The 22,982-nt window shown below is 37.7% G+C and overlaps 2 pseudogenes; one reads left to right on the top strand and one right to left on the bottom strand.

Moving 5' to 3' along the window:
* Positions 1-22,982, top strand: part of LOC144615316 (EF-hand calcium-binding domain-containing protein 13-like) — a 98,920-nt pseudogene that overhangs the window by 47,946 nt on the left and 27,992 nt on the right.
* On the bottom strand, positions 14,093-14,219 carry LOC144615339 (U4 spliceosomal RNA; annotated as a pseudogene).

Here is a 22,982-nt window from a genome sequence, read left to right as displayed (position 1 = left end):
TCAAGATAAATTGATGGTAATTGAGCATTTCTGAAATGTGACTGTCATTTGATATACATTTTAAAAACATTTTTAACTTTTCATGTTATGATAATTTTTAAATCATAAGAATTACACAAAGGGAAAGACATTTCTATATACTCTTCATCTCGTTTTCCCAGGTATTAAGATCTTGTATAATCACAGTACAGTGAACTAAATCAGGAAATTGACACTGATACAATATTATTTACTATTTCATCTGAAGACCTTATTCAATTTTTTTCAATTGGTCCATAAATGTATTTTTCCTGGTTCAAGGTCTCATCTAGGATCACACGTTACATTCAGTTGTCATGTGTCCCTTAGTCTCCTCTGATCTAGGATAGTTTCATGACCATGACACTTTCGAAGAGTATTGACTAGTTAATTTGTAAAATGTCCCTCGTTTTGGGTTTTCCTTATATTTCTTCGTAAGTTCAGGTTATGCATTTTTGGTGGGAATTACAGAGAAGTGATACTATGCCTATCTCAGTGCATGATATTAGGGGACTCATGACGGCCATGCGTATCTACTGCTAAGATTTTATGATTTTGAAGATTGTGAACTGAAAACATGTAGCCTAAAATGATGGGAAGGGGAAGAACTCTCATTGTTTGCTTGGAATCCTGGAATTTAGACAAAACACTTTGTTGTTGTGATCTCTTGAACTCGTTCATTATATTTTAATCAGAACCAAGCAGCATTGGCTGGGTCACTGGAACAGGCTGTTCCTCCAAACAAGTAGTTTATAAACATTTATAGAACTTCAAGATTGTTTTCTGTTTGAGCTATATGGGAAATATTTAGGTATAATGTAAGCTACAACAGAAATATGAAGAAAAAAGCAGTCATATGAGGTAATAATAATTAGATAAAACTTGTTTTCTAATTGCTAAAGACTTTGGGGGCTAATTATTGCTTAAGACACATAAATTCTGTGGCTGAATAGTCTTCTACATTTTGTATATTTACAAAACATCTGTGAAGCTATCAATAAACTCCAAGAAAATTACATTGCTGCAGAAGAACTTCAATCCATTTTGCCTTCAATAGGAGTTACTTTATCAGACAAAGAGTTCAAGGAGATTGTGGCAAAGACTACTCAAAATGGTGAGACTGGTAATACCAAACTTTTTGAAAAAATTAGATACTTTTATGGGATAGTATTAAATGATGGAGTAAGTTCTCAACTAGGAATGGAACAGAATGGGCCATGCTAAAGAAGATTCTAAAAGAACAGATATAAAAATGGAAAGTGGAAAAAAAAATTCCTGGAAAATCTGCCCTAATGCATTGGTTTGGAGGGACTAGGCCTTTTATATCTCAGAATTGTTATGTAACACTCTATCACTATCCCTAGCTATGCCTTCCCGTATGGGACAGGTACTGGAAAGGCTGGCCCAGTTGTAGGGAGGTTCAGGCAATAAGAGCACAAAATCCAAGGGGTACAAAAATCTCTGAGCAAATAGCCTAAAGCATCCAAGAAGAAATAACCGGAGATTCCAAAATGGTAAGGAAGTGCTACAACTAGGAATTTAGGGCTAATGGTACTTAACCAATCAAGGCAGATGATTAGCATCTAGATGTTAAATAGCATATCCCGGTCACCAGCCTAAGTTCAAGGCAGATTTTAAGTTTCCAGGAAGAGCTTTTGTATTGGAGAAGTTGTTTTATCATTAAGTAAGACCCATCCACAACAGAAGTTCAGCTGAGGAGAGGGCAGAGGCAACATTTTGGGGAAAGACTGACTTGGGAATATGTTAGAAATGAATTCTTAGAACCTGAGCAAAATTTCTTAGCTAAGGCAAATGGGAAAGAAGATTAAAAAAAAAAAAAAAACCTAAGGTGTAGGTGCTACTAAAATTATTGAGCCCTTTCATGTTGCTTATCAGGATTGGTAGGATCACTGTGGAGGGTGTATATCTAAAAATAGGTAGTTAATTGGATCAGCTGATAGTAATGGGGACACTTGGGTCTGTCAGGATTGGTCAGTATTGTCAAGGTGTCTTAATGGATAGCATTTTGACTGGGTTTTCATGATGGTATGAAATAGACTCCTTAAGTTTCTCATGGTCCATCTATATGGTCACCTTTCCTTTTTCCTATATCTATCAAAAATTGAGGACCTAGCTCAGTCCATTGCACTTTATAATAGGTATTTAAAAATTATTGAGTAATTATCAAAATGAAACGAACTGACCTAATTCAGAGACTCATCTAGGGAGACAGGATATGAAAGGAGAAATAGAATTATGATGAAGTGAAGAAGTAATTTTTTTCATAGTTGTATGAAACTATGAATTTACCTTTTATGCAAAAATATAAAGAATGCATGATCTAAAGTCTTTATTTTACAGGAAATGGAATGGTGAAGTTAGATGACTTTATGAGCGCTCTCTCCAAGGAGCAAAGTCTTCCTGAATGTGATGGTAGGTAGGAAATTTATTTTAAAATGATTTGGAGGAAAGAAGTGGTTAGGTTGAAAAGAGGTTCAACTGAACTGAGTTTGCTTTTTGGGTAGATACTTAATAGTTCTGAAATTCTCAGGCAAGCCATGAAAACTTGATGTATTAGGGTAGTGATAGCTAACTTGCTTCCCTCACAGAATTGTTAGATGGATTTTAAAAACTGTAAAGTACTACATAAATGTATAGTAAGGTAATGAGGGATTCCAACAGGTGATTAGCCCCATTTTTAGCAACTGATGGGTGATTTGATTTTTAATTTTTTTATAAGGAACTTGTTTGAATGAAATACTGGTTTTGTTTCCCTTGTTTTAGAACATTTCTAAAAAAACTGTATTAAGCTATAATTTACATACATAAAACTCACTCATGCACTAATTTTCATGAAATGTATAGAGTCATACAATCAACACCACAATCAGTTTGTTAAAAATTTTGCTTGCAATGATTTGGGTTTTTATGCAAATAATTAAATATTTTTCAGCAAGATTAAAATGAGAAATGAAAGATACTAAGCCTTGCTGTTTTTATTTCCTTTTGTTTATTCATATGCTAAAAATGAAAGATAAGCTTTTTGTGTCTTCCCAAAGGATTTCTCAGATAGAGAAAAATTAATCCAAAGGAAGAGATTTTTCTCTTATACTTACATGAAGTCTCATGTTAAAAACTACATTATTGTGGCGCCTAGGTGGCTCAGTCCATTAAGCGTCCGACTCTTGGTTTCGGCTCCGGTCATGATCTCACAGTTTGTGAGTTCAAGCCCTGTGTTGGACTTCTTGTGGGCAACACAGGGCCTGCTTGGGATTCTCTCTTTCTCTCTCCGCCCCTACCCTGTGTGCTCTCTCTCTCTCAAAATAAATAAACTTAAAAAAAAAGCTACATTATAATTTGTCAGTTATGATGAATTGCTTAAGTGGTGTTCTTAAAGACAATATTAGCAAATTTCTTGAGTGCTTTACCTTGTAATCATTCATTCACGAACTTAGTCACCGTTTCATTGCTGTTTTGTGAAGTAGTGTCGTGGTTGTAGCCGACTTCTCCCTCCCATTTCCCCCGTTATACTGTTTTTAAAATTTATCTTATTTTAACGTTTTATTTATTTAAATAATCTCTACACTCCACATGGGGCTCAGACTGACAACCCCAAGATCAATTGTCTCATGCTCTTTGGACTGAGCCAGCCAGGTGCCCCTAAAATTTATTTTTAATGGTGGTATCTAACACGTAACATAAAATTTGTCATCTTAACCATTTGTAACTGTACAGTTCAATAACATTAGGGTTACGTATATTCACACGGTTGTACAACGAATCTCTAGAACTTTTTCATCTTGCAAAACTGAAACTCTATACCCAGTGAACAACAACTACCCATCTGTGCCTCTCCAGCTTCTGACAACCATCATTCTACTTTCTGTTTCTGTGAATTTGCCTACTCCAGATACTTGAGTGGAATCATATAGTATTTGTCTTTGTGAATGAATGGCTTATTTCACTTATCATAATGCCCTCAGGATTCATCCATGTCGTAGCACGTGCCAGATTTTTCTTTCCTTTTCGTGCTAATATCACATTGCATGTATATGCCACATTCTGTTTGTCCATTCATCCATTAATAGACACCTGTGTTGCTTCTACCTCTTGGCAATTGTGACTAGCGCTGCTGTGAATGTGGGTATGCAAATACCTCTTTGAGCCCCTGCTTTCAATTCTTTGGGATATATAATCAGAAGTGGACACAATCCAGGTTTGTAACGTTTCCTTCACTCCTAAAATTCTCTTGTGCCCATTTATCATTAATCTCTACCTCCATTCCCAGGCAACCACTGATCTGCTTTCTGTTTCCATAAAGTTGCCTTTTTTTAAAAAACATTTAATATAAATGAAATCATGAAACATGTGGTCTTTTGTGCCTGACTTCACTTTTTTTGAGGCTAATTCATGTTGTTGTATGTATCAGTAGTTTGTTCCTTTGTATGGTTAAATAAGTCCATATTACATTTTATAGGTATATTCCATTTTGTTGATGATTCACCAATGTATGACCTTTGCTTATTTGCAGTTTGGGACTGGTATGCGTAATGTTGAAATTAATATTTGCATTGCAGTCTTTCTGTGGACATGTTTCCATTTCTTTTGGGTAGATTCCTAGGAGAATAATTGCTAGTGTATATGGTAAATTTATGTTTTACTTTTAAAGAAATTACCAAACTGTTTTCCAAAGTGGCTATACCATTTTCATTCTCACCAGCAATGTGTAAGGATTCTGGTTTCTTCCTATCCTCCACATTTAGGTATTATCTTTTTGTTTATAATCATTATAATTAATAATTGTGTAGTGGAATTTCATTATGGTTTTAATTTTGCATTTCCCTAATGACTGATAATGTCAAGTTTATTTGCACATGCTTACTAGCTGTTCATATATCTTTGGTGAAATATATATTCAAATCTTTTGCCCATATTTAGAATTCCATTTTGATTTATCTATAGTGTTTCAGAGTATATCTCTTTTAAAGTTGTTGCTTCAGGTATATATACATAACTTATCACACTATTGGTGTCATCATTTTTCCAGTTCAAGTGAAATACAGAAGCCTTATCTCCATATACATCCCTCCCTCCTTTATGATATAATTACCTTAAATATTTCCTTATATATATTTAAAACCACATCAGGTGGTATTATTTTTACTTCAACCATCAGACTTGATTAAAAAATTCAAGAGAAGGAAAGCCTACTATATTTACCCATATTTTGACTTACCATTTTCTTTTTTCCTTCTTGATATTCCAGAGTTTTTTTGTTTTATCCTTTATTTTCTGTTTAAGAACTTCCTTTATCCATTCTTAGGTCTATTGACAACAAATTCTTTTAGTTTCCTCTCATCTGAGAACATCTTGATTTCCTCTTCATTCCTGAAAAATAGTTTTTCTGAATATGGGATTTTACGTTGATAGTTCTTTACTTTCAGCACTTGAAAAATATTGTGTCACTTATTTCTGGCTTCCATGGTTTCTGCTGGAAATTCTGTCATTCAAATTGGTTTTCTTTCCCTATAGTGTTTTTCTTAGGCTGCTTTCAAAATGTTCCCTTGTCTTTAGTTTTCAGAAGTTTAATTATGATGGATCTTGACATGGATTTCTTTGGATTTATCCTGTTTGAGGTCCACTTTCGTCTTGGATCTGTAGGTTAATGTCTCTTGATAAAAATTTGGGAAGTGTGCAGGCATTATTTCTTTGAGTGCCTTTTTAAGTCTCTTTTCTTCTGGGACTCTGATGGACACAAATGTTAGATCATTTTTATATTCCTACAGGTCTCTGGAACTGTTCATTTTTTTCTTCAGTTTATTTTCTCAGTGTTGTTCATTGGATGATTTCAGTTGCTTTCAATTCATTGATTCTTACCTTTCTCTCCTCCTTTTAGCTGTTGAGTCCATCCACTGAACTTTTAATTTCAGTCATCATATTTTTTAGTCATTAAATCTCCATTTGGACTTTCTGTGTTGGTGTTTGTGCAAGAGAAAAAGCAGGCAGCTCTCCCAGTCCTCACATACTGTCCCTATACAGGAGAAGACCCCCACCCATCGGCCCAGCCTGATAGGCCCTAGGCCTCTACCACCTTTTTCCTTCCCCAGGCTCTAGGACTGACAAGATAGCTGATGGTTCTTTGGGACGCCCTGAAAAAGTTGATGTGCTGGATAAACTCTTTACCTCTCCAGGAGGAAACTAACAGCTCGGAATTTTAATCTAATCCTGTGCTGAACAGAGGGGAAGATCACTGCTTTCTACCAGCCCAAGCCATCGCTTTATTCTACCCCAAATACTGGACTGTGCTAGACCCATCAGAGCTCCAAGGCTGGCAAAACAGACGCCAATCTTCTGGGGAGGCATTTTGGAAAAGCTGAATTTCTGGATATGTGGACCAAACTCTTCTTCCCCTTGGTTGAAGCTGGGAGCTAGAGTCTTTTTTGGATCATATGGTGCTGCATTGGAGGCAGCACTTGTGGGAGGGTGTCCCAAATCTCTGTACCAGCTTCAGTACGTCTGGTTTTGCATTCTCCTGGGATACAAGAGCCTGTCCGTTAGTTTCTAATTTCTCACAAAAGGAATTTATTTTTTAATTTCTGCTGAATCAGTGTGTTTGTGGGGAGAAGAAGGGTCCAGGGCATCCTACTCAACCATCTTACTGACATCACTCACAAGCTGTTTACTTTTTTAAAAAAAATTTTTTAATGTTTATTTATATTTGAGAGAGAGAGAGAACGAGAGTGGGAGGGGGCAGAGAGAGATGGAGACAGAATCCGAAGGTTTCAGGCTCTGAGCTGTCAGCACAGTGCTCAACACAGAGCTTAAACCCATGAGTCATGAGATCATGACGTGAGCTGACGTCAGGTGCCCAACCAACTGAGCCACCCAGGTGCCCAGTAAAGCTATTTACTTTTAAGTGAGAATTTTTTTCATCTAAAAATTCCTTTCACAAGATAGTATCATATATCTTGTTCTACATATTTATACATAAAAATTACCTTTTTAAGAATCATTTTAAGAATCATCTAATTCAGACATCATTTTGATCATTTCTTTGTTTAGTAATCCATAATGACATCCAGTGACTGCCTAAAGTCGATTAACTCCTGATAATGGCTTTAATGCCCTCCACTGCCCAGCTTCCTCACTTTCCCTATCCTAATCTTCTATTAGAGAAAATCTATTTGAGTTTAGTTTGTTCCAAAATTTACACAAAAACACACCCGCATGCATACCTGTCGACCCCCTTAATAATTCTATGTGTTTCTAAGTTATTTTAAGAAAATTTTATTGCATGGGCACCTGGGTGGCTCAGTTGATCGAGGGTCCACTTTGGCTCAGGTCATGATCTCGCCGTTCCTGAGTTTGAGCCCCATGTCTGGCTCTGTGTTGACAGCCTGGAGCCTGCTTCAGATTCTGTGTCTCCCTCTCTCTCTGCCCCTCCCTGACTCATGCTGTGCCTTTCTCTCTCTCTCAAAAATAAACATTAAAGCTTTCATTGCAGTAAAAATTTGTTTAAATTTAATGGAGGGAATACTGCCCAAATTTGTGAAGCATATATTCCAAAGTATCATAAAAAGACATGTGGGATAGTTATTTCCAAGTGATAATATTTATGTACACAGAAGATAAACTAAGATTAACCAGGGACTGAGCCATGTATTGCTACAAAATCTTACCCCAATTCATTATTCAGGATTGAAAGTTTTCTACTTATTTCTGTATCTGCTACCGAGAAACAGACTACTAAGAAATTTTAAATTGTTAGAAAATTAAATGGGGAAATTGTATAATATTTTTGTTCCTGTGCACTTAAATTGCAATTAAATTGGCACTTCCTTCGATACAGAGATTATAGCAAAGTAGAATATATTTTTGGCTCTCATTTTGTACTTTGTTGGTTTTCAGTATTAAAGATTCTGGTAATTCTTTTCATATATAACATTTCTGAAGTTATTTTCTATGCTTGTTTATTTAGTGTTAGAACTAAAATTCATCTTACTATTGGTGTTTTCTTTTTGACTTATATTTAATACTCATTAGCATACTGCTTTATTTTCAGTGTTGACTGATGTCATTAAAGCCATTGATAAAATTAAAGATGAAAATATTGATTATGAGGATATGAATACTTGTCTTCAGCATTTTGGAGTTTACCTTTCTAAGCCAGAATTTGAGAAGATCACAGAGTTGACTGAAGCTGACAGTAAGTGAAAACTGGGTTGACACATGTGAAAAGATGGTCACTTTGCTATTTTTTTCCCTCAGAATAATGACTTTATTTTTTTGATTAGAAAAAAGTCCATTAAAATGAAGTCAATACAGAAAAATACTCAAAAGCACAACAAAACACACAAAATCCCATGATCCAGAAATATCCAGTATTAACAGTCTTTCCAGACATTTTTTTCCTATAGGCAAAAGTACAAACAAAAAGAAAGTAGAGTTTGTGGTTTTGCTTTCTGACAAGGAAGAGGTCAGGACAGAAGTCATTAAATGGGACAAATGACTCTTTATTATGCCAAAGCCTATAATTCATAAGGAAGGTACTAGTTTTGAGTATCTCTACCCTTATAACTTAGCAGCATCTTTTCTAAAGAGAAAGGGTGGTTGTGAGATAGACAAGTGTGTGGGGCTATCGATGAAATAAGAATGGCCATGAAGAGTATGTGAAGAGTACAGGAAGAGTATGTGAACTTTTATTACAATATATTTCTTATTTTGTGTGTATTAAAATTTTTCCATAATGAAAAGCAAAAAAAGAATAGAACAAATAGAAGTTATGTGCCTTACGTGAGAAAATAAGACTTTGTTAAAAGACATTATAGAATACCTAAATAAATTGGAATATATCCCATATTAATGGACTCAGAGACCCCCAAGTCTGCCAATTCTCATAATTAATTTACTTATCTAAAGCAATTCTAATAAAACCCTGACTTTTTTGATGAATTGATTCTAATATTTGTATGCATAAACAAAGATCAAGAGTAGCTAAAACACTCTTGAGGAAGAAAAACGTGGATAGGGTGTATGAGTGGTGTTGGAGGGATCTTGCTACCCTGGATATTAAGACTCATTATAAAGTTACAGTAAGTAAAACAGTGTGAAAATGGCACAGGGATAGAGAAATTGACTGATAGGACAGGATAAGTAACTTCCAAATATATCTACACACATATAAGGAAACATATATAATGAGGTGGCAGATTACTGGGGGGGGAGGGGAAGCACCAGTTAATAAATGGTGCTGGAATAATTAATTATTCAAATGTAAAAAATAGAATTGGATCCCTACCTATATATCATATTCAGTAATGATTTCCAGATACGAACACTAAAATTCTCTTTAGAGAAAGAAGAAAAATTTTCTGACTTAGAGTTACAAGGAATTATTTTTAAGATACAAAATCACTAACCAGAAAAGAAAAGATTTATACATTTGACTACATTAAAAATAAGAACTTCTCTTTATTAAAAGGTAATACAAACAGAATGAAAATACAAGCCACAAATGTAGCAAAGATTATTATTAAAAAAAATTTTTTTTAATGTTTATTTATTTTTGAGAGAGAGAGAGGTGCAGAGTATGAGATGGGGAGGAGCAGAGAGAGAGGGAGACAGAATCTGAAGCAGGCTCCAGGCTCCCAGCTGTCAGCACAGAGCCCTAAGCGGGGCTTGAACTCATGAATTGTGAGATCATGACCTGAGCCAAAGTTGGATGCTTAACTGACTGGGCCACCCAGGCATTCCAGAGTAAAGATTATTTGTAACACTCATAACAGCGAAAGATCATTGTGGAGAATAAATAGAAAACCCCTATAAATTAACAACCCAAGAGAAAAATGGCCAAATTACAAGAACAGCCATTGCCAGATGAAGAAACATAAGTTGCTAATAATCATATGAAGTCTTTTTATACATCATAGTAATCAGGGAAATGCAAAATTTAGGTCACAATGAAATACCTTTTGATGCTGACCAAATTGGCAAAAATTAAGGTCTGTTAATTTAATTGTTGGTAAATAAGGCAAAAGTGGTGAAAGAACTTTGAAAAACATTATGTAGTATTCTGTAAGGTTTTCATACTTCATGGCTTAGAAAATCCATTTTTTAGTGATACATCCCAGAAAATCTCTGCACTGATGTGCAAGGAGACATGTTAAAAGTGCTCATAGCAGCTCTGATCCTAATAGAAAAAGGAAGGAAGGGAGGAAGGAAAGAAGGAAGGAAGGAAGGAAGGAAGGAAGGAAGGAAGGAACAAAAAGAAACAACATGATCGGTGATAGAATGTATAAATAAATTGTGGTATTTACCACTGATGCATGATGAAATACTGATAATGTGTACGTTAGTGAAAATGAACTATAGCAATATACTATATGGATGGTTCTTGGAAATATATTGAATGAAAAAAGCAAGTCTAGGTTGCTATAGTGTGATTATTTTTATAGAGCTGTAAAACAAAATTAAGGAATATTTTGTTTATCCTGTGTAAAATTTTATGTAAAAAAGCAAGACCTTGGTTAATTTTAAAAAATTCAGCAATGTTCTCTCTGTAGAGAAGCAGTAGAATAGAATGGGGGAAGCACAGACGCAGATGCAGTGGTGTTAATAATGTTCTTCAACTGTGAGGGAGAGGAAGGGGGAAAAATGTTACAGAGAGGGAGTGAGGCAAACCATAAGGACTCTTAAATACTGAGAACAAACTGAGGGTTGATGGGGGTGGGGGAGAGGGGAAAGTGGCTGATGGGCATTGAGGAAGGCACTTGTTGGGATGAGTACTGGGTGTTGTATGGAAACCAATTTGACAATAAACTATATTAAAAAATAATAAAAATAAAAAGTAATTTTGTCCTTAAAACAATAATGTTCTTCAAATGGGAGGTGGGTTCAGTGGTTCAGCTAAAACATTTGTGTATCAAATAGACATTATCAAAAATAGGGAATCTATTGCTTTAGAAAGTTATATGTTCCTGTTAGTGAATGTAAATCTTCATTAACTCTAACATTCGCCTAGAATTTTTCAAAGTCTCATTTTTTTCAAGTCTTTAAATATTTGGTTAAGAATACAAAGTAATTTGGTGCTCCTTAAAGTAAACTTCTCAAAGATTCTTTATCTTGGAAATAGGCAATAGGCTGTGCCTTATCTTTTATAGATTAGAACTGGAATTTGATTTTTTTAGTGGGATAAACAAAGGAGTAGTGTTATCAAAAGCTCATCCTATTTATATAAAACCTTTATATGCGGCCTTAGAAAATTCCTAGAAATCTTTATCCATTCTAATATTGGGATATTATATATAATCAAAGAAAGACATTTTCTAAGTATAGAATGACTATTAAAATGTTTAATAGTTTCAAAAGCATACTGGAATAAAGATAACAATGTGAATGGTAGCCTGAGGTGGGAGAAACCAGAGGTCAAGAAAGCTCACTTCTAATCTCTGATCTTGTATTTCCTTTTGTGACCTGGGGAAAAAAATCATGATATCATGTCTAAGTATTTTTTAAAATGTATAAAATAATACACTAATTCTTTACCGACATATCTTTGAGTTGTTGTCAGGCCAAGACAAGATAATGTAAGTTAAAATTAAAAATGTTGTACGCTTGTAACTAGAAAGATTTTGATTAACTTTCCTGGCATTTTTCAGTTTTACTTTCTCCTTGTGTGTTGAATCGCTTTTTCCTCTTAGAACCATATATTTTTAGTGGTATTAGCTGATGGCTATAATCATGTTATCTCCCTATAATTTAGTTTACATAATTCTATAGTTGTCATAATTAACATTTGAAGATATTGAAGAAAATATTCTTTTCTCCTTAGAAACGAAAAAAGTGAATTTTAAAGATTTCATTGATACAATGATGACCAATACGGAACGCTTCTCTGAAAAATTATGTAAGAACATCACATTTTGTGCTTTTATTTGCTTTTTCAAGTTTATTTATTTATTTTGAGAGACAGAGAAAGAGCAGGGGCAGGGCAGAGAGAGAGAAAGGGAGAGAGAGAGAATCCCAAGAAGACTCCACACTGTCAGTTACAGAGCCCAGTGCACAGCTCGATCTCACAAACCATGAGATCGTGACCTGAGCGGAACTCAAGAGTTGGACACACTTACCCGACTGAGCCACCCACCCCAACATATATTGTGCTTTTAGTGGACCAACTGGTGTGACAAACTTTAGAAGAGTGTAGCAGACTAGAAGAGGTAGTCATCTTGTAGATCATCAGCCAAACAGATGCCTGGCTTACTGCTGATGTTTGGTTTCAATCTTCTCTGTTAATGATTTCTAAATCTCGAGCACTTCCATGTGCAAATGAATTGAAAGTTTTTACGAGCTTCCTGTTTATCCTCACACTTACTATAAAGAGCTAGAACCGTGTATATAAAATTCCTTTTCGGAAGATGTAAAACGTCTTCCCAGTTTGGGGAAGTGATGCCATCTAGTGACTAGCGCTGAGTACTCATATGCAGAATTTCCTCTTTCATTTGTTTATATATTTTTTTCCATCTTCCAATTTATTCAGTAATATTTACTGAGCCATTGTTATATATGCTTTCTGTTAAGCTGATGAGCTGTTAAGATGAGAAAGACAGTCTTGGCCACTCAGAAGCTCACTGTAAAGAAATACAAGGTCTTATATGTACATTTTAAATGGAGTGAAGCTAGTTTAAAAATTGAAGCGAAAAGTAGCATTTTGTTATTTTGTGCTTAGCTGTTGGGTAATAGTGCATTTTAAGTAACAGTTATTTTACCTTACACTAGAAATCAATTTAATTTGCTTTCTATACAAGGTGGAACATAATAGATTAATTGGATGAAGAGATTATTTGCATTGTTAGTCACTTCATTTATCCTAGGAATTTTAGTTTCGTGGAGATAAAAAGTTTTTGTTTTTGTTTTTAAACATTTTTATTATTTTTGAGAGACAGAGAGAGCACGAGCCGGGGAGGGGCAGAAAGAGACAGAAACACAGAATCTAAGCAGACTCTAGGCTCTGAGCTTGTCAGCACAGAGCCCGACGTGGGGCTCGAACTCACAAACAGTGAGGTCGTGACCCAAGCCGAAGTAGGATGCTTAATCAACTGATCCACCCAGGCACCCCGAGTTAAAAAGTTTTATTATCACGGAGTTGTATAGTATATTATCTTACTCGTATCTATAGTTAAATTTCCTTTCTTGTTGTTAAATATTGCACATTTATATTCACTGCTTTCCTTTTTTCTTCATCTGGCTGCTCATTTCTTCACCAGACAGCTTATTGGTTCTGTATACCTCATTGGGACCTTCTATCCATTTATCCCTCAACTTTGTCCTTACCCACCAGTCTCCCTGTTTTCACTTTTCTTCCTTATCCACTTGAAAATCACTGGTCTGTGTACCTCGAATACCCTACAGTCTTCAGTACCCTAAATTGCCCTTTGGTTGCACCTGTCTTACAAAACTCCCAACCCTGGCTTTTCCTCGTGGCTGACATCATTTCTAGAGAAAATTATATAGCTCAGCAGATTGAACACTTTGAAATCTTGACCATCAGTGTCTGGTGGCCCTCAGCACTACCTAGGAATTATGTGATTCCCACCCTCTCCCAGTTAGTTTATTCTTTTACTCTCTGAAATAACTAATTAACAATCTCCATTCTCTCAAACTTCCATTCCTACTCCAACCTTAGCCCTTCTCACATTTAGCAGATAACTTAGCCTTTATAAGGAAAATAGAAGCCTGTCACTATTTTGAGGACGTTAAGATATTTCCCAATATTTTCTCCTAAAAGTTTTTAAGTATTTCTTTTTCATAGTTAAGTCTTTAATTCACCTGAAATTGATTTTTATGTTTAGAGTGAAATTGGGATCCAATTTAATTTTTTTCCATAAAGATATTAGCTGGTGACAGTTTTATATTAATTCTTTGAGATTTATGTATTATATAAATTGATTTGGAACCTGACACTCACACATGATGGCCTTGGGATTTAGGTTATCATTGGAGATTTTATTCCTTCTAGTCATACCTCTGGCAGAGAACAGGCTTTCTTCTTGAATTCCTAAAAAGGTGACTAAAGTGTTTTTATTAATAATTTTCAGACGGAAAGATTTTCCGGGGCCCTGTCTTTTTTGGGAAAAGTTTTCAATTAGCAATAATCGCGCCTCGGATAAACCTCATTGGCTATGATACTGCCACTGTGCAAAGCTGGGCCCTGTCTTTTTTTTGTTTGTTTGTTTTGTATTAAATTTTTTTTTAATGTTTATTTATTTTTGAGAGAGCAAGAGACAAAGTGCGAGCAGCAGATAGGCAGAGAGAGAGGGAGACACAGAATCCGAAACAGGCTCCAGGTTCTGAGCTGTCAGCACAGAGCCCAATGGGGGACTCGAACTCACAAACTGAGAGATCGTGACCTTAGTTGAAGTCGACGCTTAACTGACTGAGCTACCCGGGCCCTGGTGTTAAGTACGCACCTCTATAATTCTAGACTTGTCTGTATCAAGTAATAACAATAATACTTATTATATTACTCACATTTATTGAGGGTTTACTATGTGCCAGTACTGTTCTAAATAATTTTTATTTATTAACTCACTTAATTCTCACATCAACTCTATTATTTTTATTTTATGGATGGGAAAACCACAGCACAGAGGGTAAAGAAGTCACATAGCTAGTATGTGGTAGAATTAAGATTAGAACTCGGGTAGAGTGGTGCCTGGTTGGTTCAGTCAGTTGAGTGTCCGACTTTTGATTTTAGCTCAGGTCATGACCGCAGCGTTGTGAGATGGAGCCCCACATCAGGCTCTGTGCTGGGCATGGATCCTGCTTAAGATTCTGTCCTGAGAGGCCCTTTGTCAGCTTGGCAGAGTGGTGCCACCCCAGAACCCGGGTGTGTGGAGTGGGATCCTTTAAGACGTTGGGGTTTGAATCCCAGCTGAGTGCCTGGGAGGTGCAGGAGACTGTGGAGCGGGACAAACTGACCAGATCGTGCCTGTGCTGTGCTGTGAGGGCTGCCTGAACAGGGTGGTTTGGTCTAGGGAGGAGAAACTGCGACGATGCCATTTTCCTCCAATCACCAACATGGTGGGGCTTCAGGGAACAGGACAGCAGGCCCCCAGTGGAGGTTGGACTGCTTACACCAAACCCTGCCTCACCATGCCTGGCAACTGCATATCTGCTGGAGGGAGAATTGACCCTTACCCAACCAGAGGGTCCCTCCTCCAGACCAGCACAACCACTGGTTCCAGGGCACCATCGGACAACGGTCCGGCAGTTTTTCATTTTCTGATTTGATTTTTGGAAATACATATTTTCTTTTCTTGTCTTTTCTCCTTCTTCTTCTTCCTTCCCTTCTCTATTCTGGTTGTTAATTTGTTTAAGCAGGCATTTTTAATCTATGCATTTTACACCTCTTCTGTATCTCCTCCTTCTTTATTTTTCTCTCTCTCTCTAGATTAAGCCATATAGTTTCTCTGATTCTCTGCCTGCTCAATTTTTTTTTCTCTTTCCCTGCTTCTGTCATTTCCCTCTTTCTATGGGATAAGGCTTCTTCCACCCCCTCCCCTTTTTAATTTTTTCCAGGGTTACTTCAATGAACAAATCAAAGCACGCCTGGTGGAAAGTCCAAACCACCAGTGCGAGTAGGGGTATAAAGCAACCAGAGTCACAACAACAGAGAGCATGTGACACACTCCAAAAACACCTCCTGAAGGGTCAGGCCCTGGATAGTATATGACCCCTTTTTAACATAGTAGTACTCACAGGGGCAGGACACATAACAAACTATTAAAACACGTAAAAGACAGAAAACTAGACAAAATGACTAGACAGAAGAATTCTCAAAAATTCTAGGAAGAAATGACAGCCAGAAAAATTGCTCAAAACAGATATAAACAATATATCTAAACAAGAATTTGGAATAATAGTCATAAGACTAAGAGCTGGGCTTGAAAAAACTATAGAAGACAGCAGAGAATCTATTGCTGCAGAGATCAAGGACACAAGAGATAGTCATGATGAATTAAGAAATGCAGTAAATGAGATGCAAAATAAACTAGATGCAGAGACAGCAAGGATGAAGGAGCAGAGGGAAGAATAAGTGAAATAGAAGATAACATGGAAAATGATGAAGCTGAAAAAGAGAGAGAGAGGAAAATATTAGACCACGAGGGGAGAATTAGAGACCTAAGTGATTCAATGAGATATAATAATATCTGTATCATAGGAATTCCAGAAGGAGAAGAAAGAGACAGGGGCAGAAGGTTTGTTTCACCAAATTATAGTTGAGAGCTTCCCTAATCTGGGGGAGGAAGCAGACATCCAAGTCCAGGAGGCCCAGAGAATTCCCTTCAGAATTAACAGAAGCAGGTCAGCCCCAAGGCATGTCATAGTGAAATTGGCAAAATACAAAGATAAAGAGAGAATTCTGAAAGCAGCTAGGGACAAACGGGCCTTAACCTACAAGGGCAGACACACAAGGGTAGTAGCAGACCTGTCCACTGAAACTTGGCAGGCCAGAAGGGAGTAGCTGGAAATATTCAATGTGCTGAATAGGAAAAATATGCAGCCAGGAATCCTTTATCCATCAAGGCTGTCATTCAGAGTGAAAGGAGAGATCAAGGCTTTTCCAGACAAACAAAAACTGAAGGAATTCATGACCACTAAACCAACCCTGCAGGCACTCTGTGAGTGGAATGCTGCAAAGACTACAAAGGACCAGAGACATTGCCACAATCATGAAACCTACAGATAACACAATGACACTAAATCCATATCTTTCAGTCATAACTCTGAATGTAAATGGGCTAAATGCCCCAATCAAAAGGCATAAGGTATCAACATGGATAAAAAACCAAGTTCCATCTATATGCTGTCTACAAGACACTCATTTTAGACCTGAGGACACCTGAAAATTGGAAGTGAGGGGATGGAGAACCATATATCATGCTACTGGAAGTCAAAAGAAAGCTGGAATAGCCATACTTATATCAGACAAACTAGATTTTAAAGTAAAGACGGTAGCAAATGATAAAGAAGGGCATTATTGTCATAATTAAGGGGCCTATCCATCAAGAAGAGATAACAATCGTAAATGTTTATGCCCCCAACTTGGTAGAACCCAAATTTATAAATTAATCACAAACATAAGCAATCTTACTGATAATAATACGGTAATTGTAGATGACTTTATTTTTTTTCAATATATGAAATTTATTGTCAAATTAGTTTCCATACAACACCCAGTGCTTATCCCAAAAGGTGCCCTCCTCAATACCCATCACCCACCTTCGCTTCCCTCCCACCCCGCATCAACCCTCAGTTTGGTCTCAGTTTTTAAGAGTCTCTTATGCTTTGGCTCTCTCCCACTCTAACCTCTTTTTTTTTTTCTCCTTCCCCTCCCCCATGGGTTTCTGTTAAGTTTCTTAGGATCCACGTAAGAGTAAAACCATATGGTATCTGTCTTTCTCTGTATGGCTTATTTCACTTAGCATCACACTCTCCAGTTCCATCCATGTTGCTACAAAGGGCCATATTTCATTCTTTCTCATTGCCACGTAGTATTCCATTGTGTATATAAACCACAATTTCTTTCTCCATTCATCAGTTGATGGACATTTAGGCTCTTTCCATAATTTGGCTATTGTTGAGAGTGCCGCTATAAACATTGGGGTACAAGTGCCCCTATGCATCAGTACTCCTGTATCCCTTGGGTAAATTCCTAGCAGTGCTATTGCTGGGTCATAGGGTAGGTCTATTTTTAATTTTCTGAGGAACCTCCACACTGTTTTCCAGAGCAGCTGCACCAATTTGCATTCCCACCAACAGTGCAAGAGGGTTCCCATTTCTCCACATTCTCTCCAGCATCTACAGTCTCATGATTTGTTCATTTTAGCCACTCTGACTGGCGTGAGGTGATATCTGAGTGTGGTTTTGATTTGTATTTCCCTGATGAGGAGCGATGTTGAGCATCTTTTCATGTGCCTGTTGGCCATCCGGATGTCTTCTTTAGAGAAGTGTCTATTCATGTTTTCTGCCCATTTCTTCACTGGGTTATTTGTTTTTCGGGTGTGGAGTTTGGTGAGCTCTTTATAGATTTTGGATACTAGCCCTTTGTCCGATATGTCATTTGCAAATATCTTTTCCCATTCCGTTGGTTGCCTTTTAGTTTTGTTGGTTGTTTCCTTTGCTGTGCAGAAGCTTTTTGTCTTCATAAGGTCCCAGTAGTTCATTTTTGCTTTTAATTCCCTTGCCTTTGGGGATGTGCCGAGTAAGAGATTGCTACGGCTGAGGTCAGAGAGGTCTTTTCCTGCTTTCTCCTCTAGGGTTTTGATGGTTTCCTGTCTCACATTCAGGTCCTTTATCCATTTTGAGTTTATTTTTGTGAATGGTGTGAGAAAGTGGTCTTGTTTCATTCTTCTGCATGTTGCTGTCCAGTTCTCGCAGCACCATTTGTTAAAGAGACTGTCTTTTTTCCATTGGATGTTCTTTCCTGCTTTGTCAAAGATGAGTTGGCCATACATTTGTGGGTCTAGTTCTGGGGTTTCTATTCTATTCCATTGGTCTATGTGTCTGTTTTTGTGCTAATACCATGCTGTCTTGATGATTATAGCTTTGTAATAGAGGCTAAAGTCTGGGATTGTGATGCCTCCTGCTTTGGTCTTCTTCAAAATTACTTTGGCTATTCGGGGCCTTTTGTGGTTCCATATGAATTTTAGGATTGCTTGTTCTAGTTTCGAGAAGATTGCTGGTGGAATTTTGATTGGGATTGCATCGAATGTGTAGATAGCTTTGGGTAGTATTGACATTTTGACAATATTTATTCTTCCAATCCATGAGCATGGAATGTTTTTCCATTTCTTTATATCTTCTTCAATTACCTTCATAAGCTTTCTATAGTTTTCAGCATACAGATCTTTTACATCTTTGGTTAGATTTATCCCCAGGTATTTTATGCTTCTTGGTACAATTGTGAATGGGATCAGTTTCTTTATTTGTCAACTGATGAATGCAACTGTTGAATGCAACTGATTTCTGTACATTGATTTTGTATCCTGAAACTTTGCTGAAATCATGTATCAGTTCTAGCAGACTTTTGGTGGAGTCTGTCGGATTTTCCACGTATAATAACATGTCTTCTGCAAAAAGTAAATGCTTAACTTCATCTTTGCCAATTTTGATGCCTTTGATTTCCTTTTGTTGTCTGATTGCTGATGCTAGAACTTCCAACACTGTGCTAAACAACAGCAGTGAGAGTGGACATCCCTGTCGTGTTCCTGATCTCAGGGAAAAAGCTGTCAGTTTTTCCCCATTGAGGATGATGTTAGCTGTGGGTTTTTCATAAATGGCTTTTATGATGTTAAAGTATGTTCCTTCTATCCCGACTTTCTCGAGGGTTTTTATTAGGAAAGGATGCTGAATTTTGTCAAATGCCTCTTCTGCATCGATTGACAGGATCATATGGTTCTTATCTTCTCTTTTATTAATGTGATGTATCACATTGATTGATTTGCGAATGTTGAACCAGCCCTGCATCCCAGGAATGAATCCCACTTGATCATGGTGAATAATTCTTTTTAGAAGCTGTTGAATTCGATTTGCTAGTATCTTATTGAGAATTTTTGCATCCACATTCATCAGGAATATTGGCCTATAGTTCTCTTTTATTACTGGGTTTCTGTCTGGTTTAGGAATCAAAGTAATACTGGCTTCATAGAATGAGTCTGGAAGTTTTCCTTCCCTTTCTATTTTTTGGAATAGCTTGAGAAGGATAGGTATTATCTCTGCTTTAAACGTCTGGTAGAACTCCCCTGGGAAGCCATCTGGTCCTGGACTCTTATTTGTTGGGAGATTTTTGATAACTGATTCAATGTCGTCACTGGTTATGGGTCTGTTCAAGCTTTCTGTTTCCTCCTGATTGAGTTTTGGAAGTGTGTGGGTGTTTAGGAATTTGTCCATTTCTTCCAGGTTGTCCAGTTTGCTGGCATATAATTTTTCATAGTATTCCCTGATAATTGCTTGTATCTCTGAGGGATTGGTTGTAATAATTCCATTTTCATTCATGATTTTATCTGTTTAGGTCCTCTCCCTTTTCTTTTTGAGAAGCCTGGCTAGAGGTTTATCAATTTTGTTTATTTTTTCAAAAAACCAACTCTTGGTTTCATTGATCTGCTCTACAGTTTTTTAGATTCTATATTGTTTATTTCTGCTCTGATCTTTATTATTTCTCTTCTTCTGGGTTTAGGCTGTCTTTGCTGTTCTGCTTATATTTCCTTTAGATGTGCCGTTAGATTTTGTATTTGGGATTTTTCTTGTTTCTTGAGATAGGCCTGGATTGCAATGTATTTTCCTCTCAGGACTGCCTTCGCTGCATCCCAAAGCGTTTGGATTGTTGTATTTTCATTTTCGTTTGTTTCCATATATTTTTTAATTTCTTCTCTAATTGCCTGGTTGACCCATTCATTCTTTAGTAGGGTGTTCTTTAACCTCCATGCTTTTGGAGGTTTTCCAGACTTTTTCCTGTGGTTGATTTCAAGCTTCATAGCATTGTGGTCTGAAAGTATGCATGGTATGATTTCAATTCTTATATACTTATGAAGGGCTGTTTTGTGACCCAGTATGTGATCTATCTTGGAGAATGTTCCATGTGCACTCGAGAAGAAAGTATATTCTGTTGCTTTGGGATGCAGAGCTCTAAATATATCTGTCAAGTCCATCTGATCTAATGTATCATTCAGGGCCCTTGTTTCTTTATTGACTGTGTGTCTAGATGATCTATCCATTTCTGTAAGTGGAGTGTTAAAGTCCCCTGAAATTACCACATTCTTATCAATAAGGTTACTTATGTTTGTGAGTAATTGTTTTATATATTTGGGGGCTCCTGTATTTGGCACATAGACATTTATAATTGTTAGCTCTTCCTGATGGATAGACCCTGTAATCATTATATCATGCCCTTCTTCATCTCTTGTTACAGCCTTTAATTTAAAGTTTAGTTTGTCTGATATAAGTATGGCTATTCCAGCTTTCTTTTGACTTCCAGTGGCATGATAAATAGTTCTCCATCCCCTCACTCTCAATCTGAAGGTGTCCTCAGGTCTAAAATGAGTCTCTTGTAGACAGCAAATAGATGGGTCTTGCTTTTTTATCCATTCTGATACCCTATGTCTTTTGGTTGGCACATTTAATCCATTTACATTCAGTGTTATTATAGAAAGATATGGGTTTAGAGTCATTGTGATGTCTGTAGGTTTCATGTTTGTAGCGACGTCTCTGGTACTTTGTCTCACAGGATCCCCCTTAGGATCTCTTGTAGGGCTGGTTTAGTGGTGACGAATTCCTTCAGTTTTTGTTTGTTTGGGAAGACCTTTATCTCTCCTTCTGTTCTAAATGACAGACTTGCTGGATAAAGGATTCTTGGCTGCATATTTTTTTCTGTTCATCACATTGAAGATCTCCTGCCATTCCTTTCTGGCCTGCCAAGTTTCAGAAGAGAGATCAGTCACAAGTCTTATAGGTCTCCCTTTATATGTAAGAGCACATTTATCCCTCGCTGCTTTCAGAATTTTCTCTTTATCCTTGTACTTTTCCAGTTTCACTATGATATGTCATGCAGAAGATCGATTCAAGTTACGTCTGAAGGGAGTTCTCTGTGCCTCTTGGATTTCAATGCCTTTTTCCTTCCCCAGATCAGGGAAGTTCTCAGCTATGATTTCTTCAAGTACATCTTCAGCACCTTTCCCTCTCTCTTCCTCCTCTGGAATACCAATTATGTGTAGAATATTTCTCTTTAGTGCATCACTTAGTTCTGTAATGTTCCCCTCATACTCCTGGATTTTTTTTATCTTTTTCTCAGCTTCCTCTTTTTCCATAATTTTATCTTCTAGTTCACCTATTCTCTCCTCTGCCTCTTCAATCCGAGCCGTGGTTGTTTTATTTTGCAGCTCATTTATAGCATTTTTTAGCTCCTCCTGGCTGTTCCTTAGTCCCTTGATCTCTGTAGCAATAGATTCTGTGCTGTCCTTTACACTTTTTTCAAGCCCAGCGATTAATTTTATGACTATTATTCTAAATTCACTTTCTGTTATATTGTTTAAATTGTTTTTGATCAGTTCGTTAGCTGTCGTTATTTCCTGGAGATTCTTTTGAGGGGAATTCTTCCGTTTGGTCATTTTGGATAGTCCCTGGAGTGGTGCGGAACTGCGGGGCACTTCTCCTGTGCTGTCTTGAATAACTTGCGTTGGTGGGTGGGGCCGCAGTCAGACCTGATGTCTGCCCCCAGCCCACCACTGGGGCCACAGTCAGACTGGTGTGTACCTTCTCTTCCCCTCTCCTAGGGGCGGGATTCACTGTGGGGTGGCGTGCCGTGGCCCATCTGGGCTACTTGCACACTGCCAGGCTTATGGTGCTGGGGATCTGGCGTATTAGCTGTGGTGGATCGGCAAGGTGCACAGGGGCGGGAGGGGCAGGCTCAGCTAGCTTATCCTTCCGTGATCAGCTTCTGGAGGGGCCCTGCGGCACCGGGAGGGAGTCAGACCCGCCGCCAGTGGGATGGATCCACAGAAGCACAACGTTGGATGTTTGCGCGGTGCAAGCAAGTTCCCTGGCAGGAACCGGTTCCCTTTGGGATTTTGGCTGGGGGATGGGCGAGGGAGATGGCGCTGGCGAGCGCCTTTGTTCCCCACCAATTTGAGCTTTGTCGTCCGGGGCTCAACAACTCTCCCTCCCGTTGTCCTCCAGCCTTCCCGCTCTCTGAGCAGAGCTGTTAACTTATAACCTTCCAGATGTTAAGTCCTGCTTGCTGTCTGAACACACTCCGTCCAGCCCCTCCGCTTTTGCAAGCCAGACTCGGGGGCTCTGCTTGCCCGGCGGGCTGCCCTTCTGCCCTGACTCCCTCCCGCCAGTCTGTAGCACGCACTGCCTCTCCGCCCTTCCTACCCTCTTCCATGGTCCTCTCGTCTATGCTTGGCTCC

Source organism: Panthera onca, assembly GCF_046562875.1.
Source record: "Panthera onca isolate mPanOnc1 chromosome E1 unlocalized genomic scaffold, mPanOnc1 haplotype 2 h2.Chr16_ul_11, whole genome shotgun sequence".
Lineage (NCBI taxonomy): Eukaryota > Metazoa > Chordata > Mammalia > Carnivora > Felidae > Panthera > Panthera onca.
The sequence above is the reverse complement of the archived record's forward strand: the minus strand, read 5'-3'. Positions and strand labels throughout refer to the sequence as shown.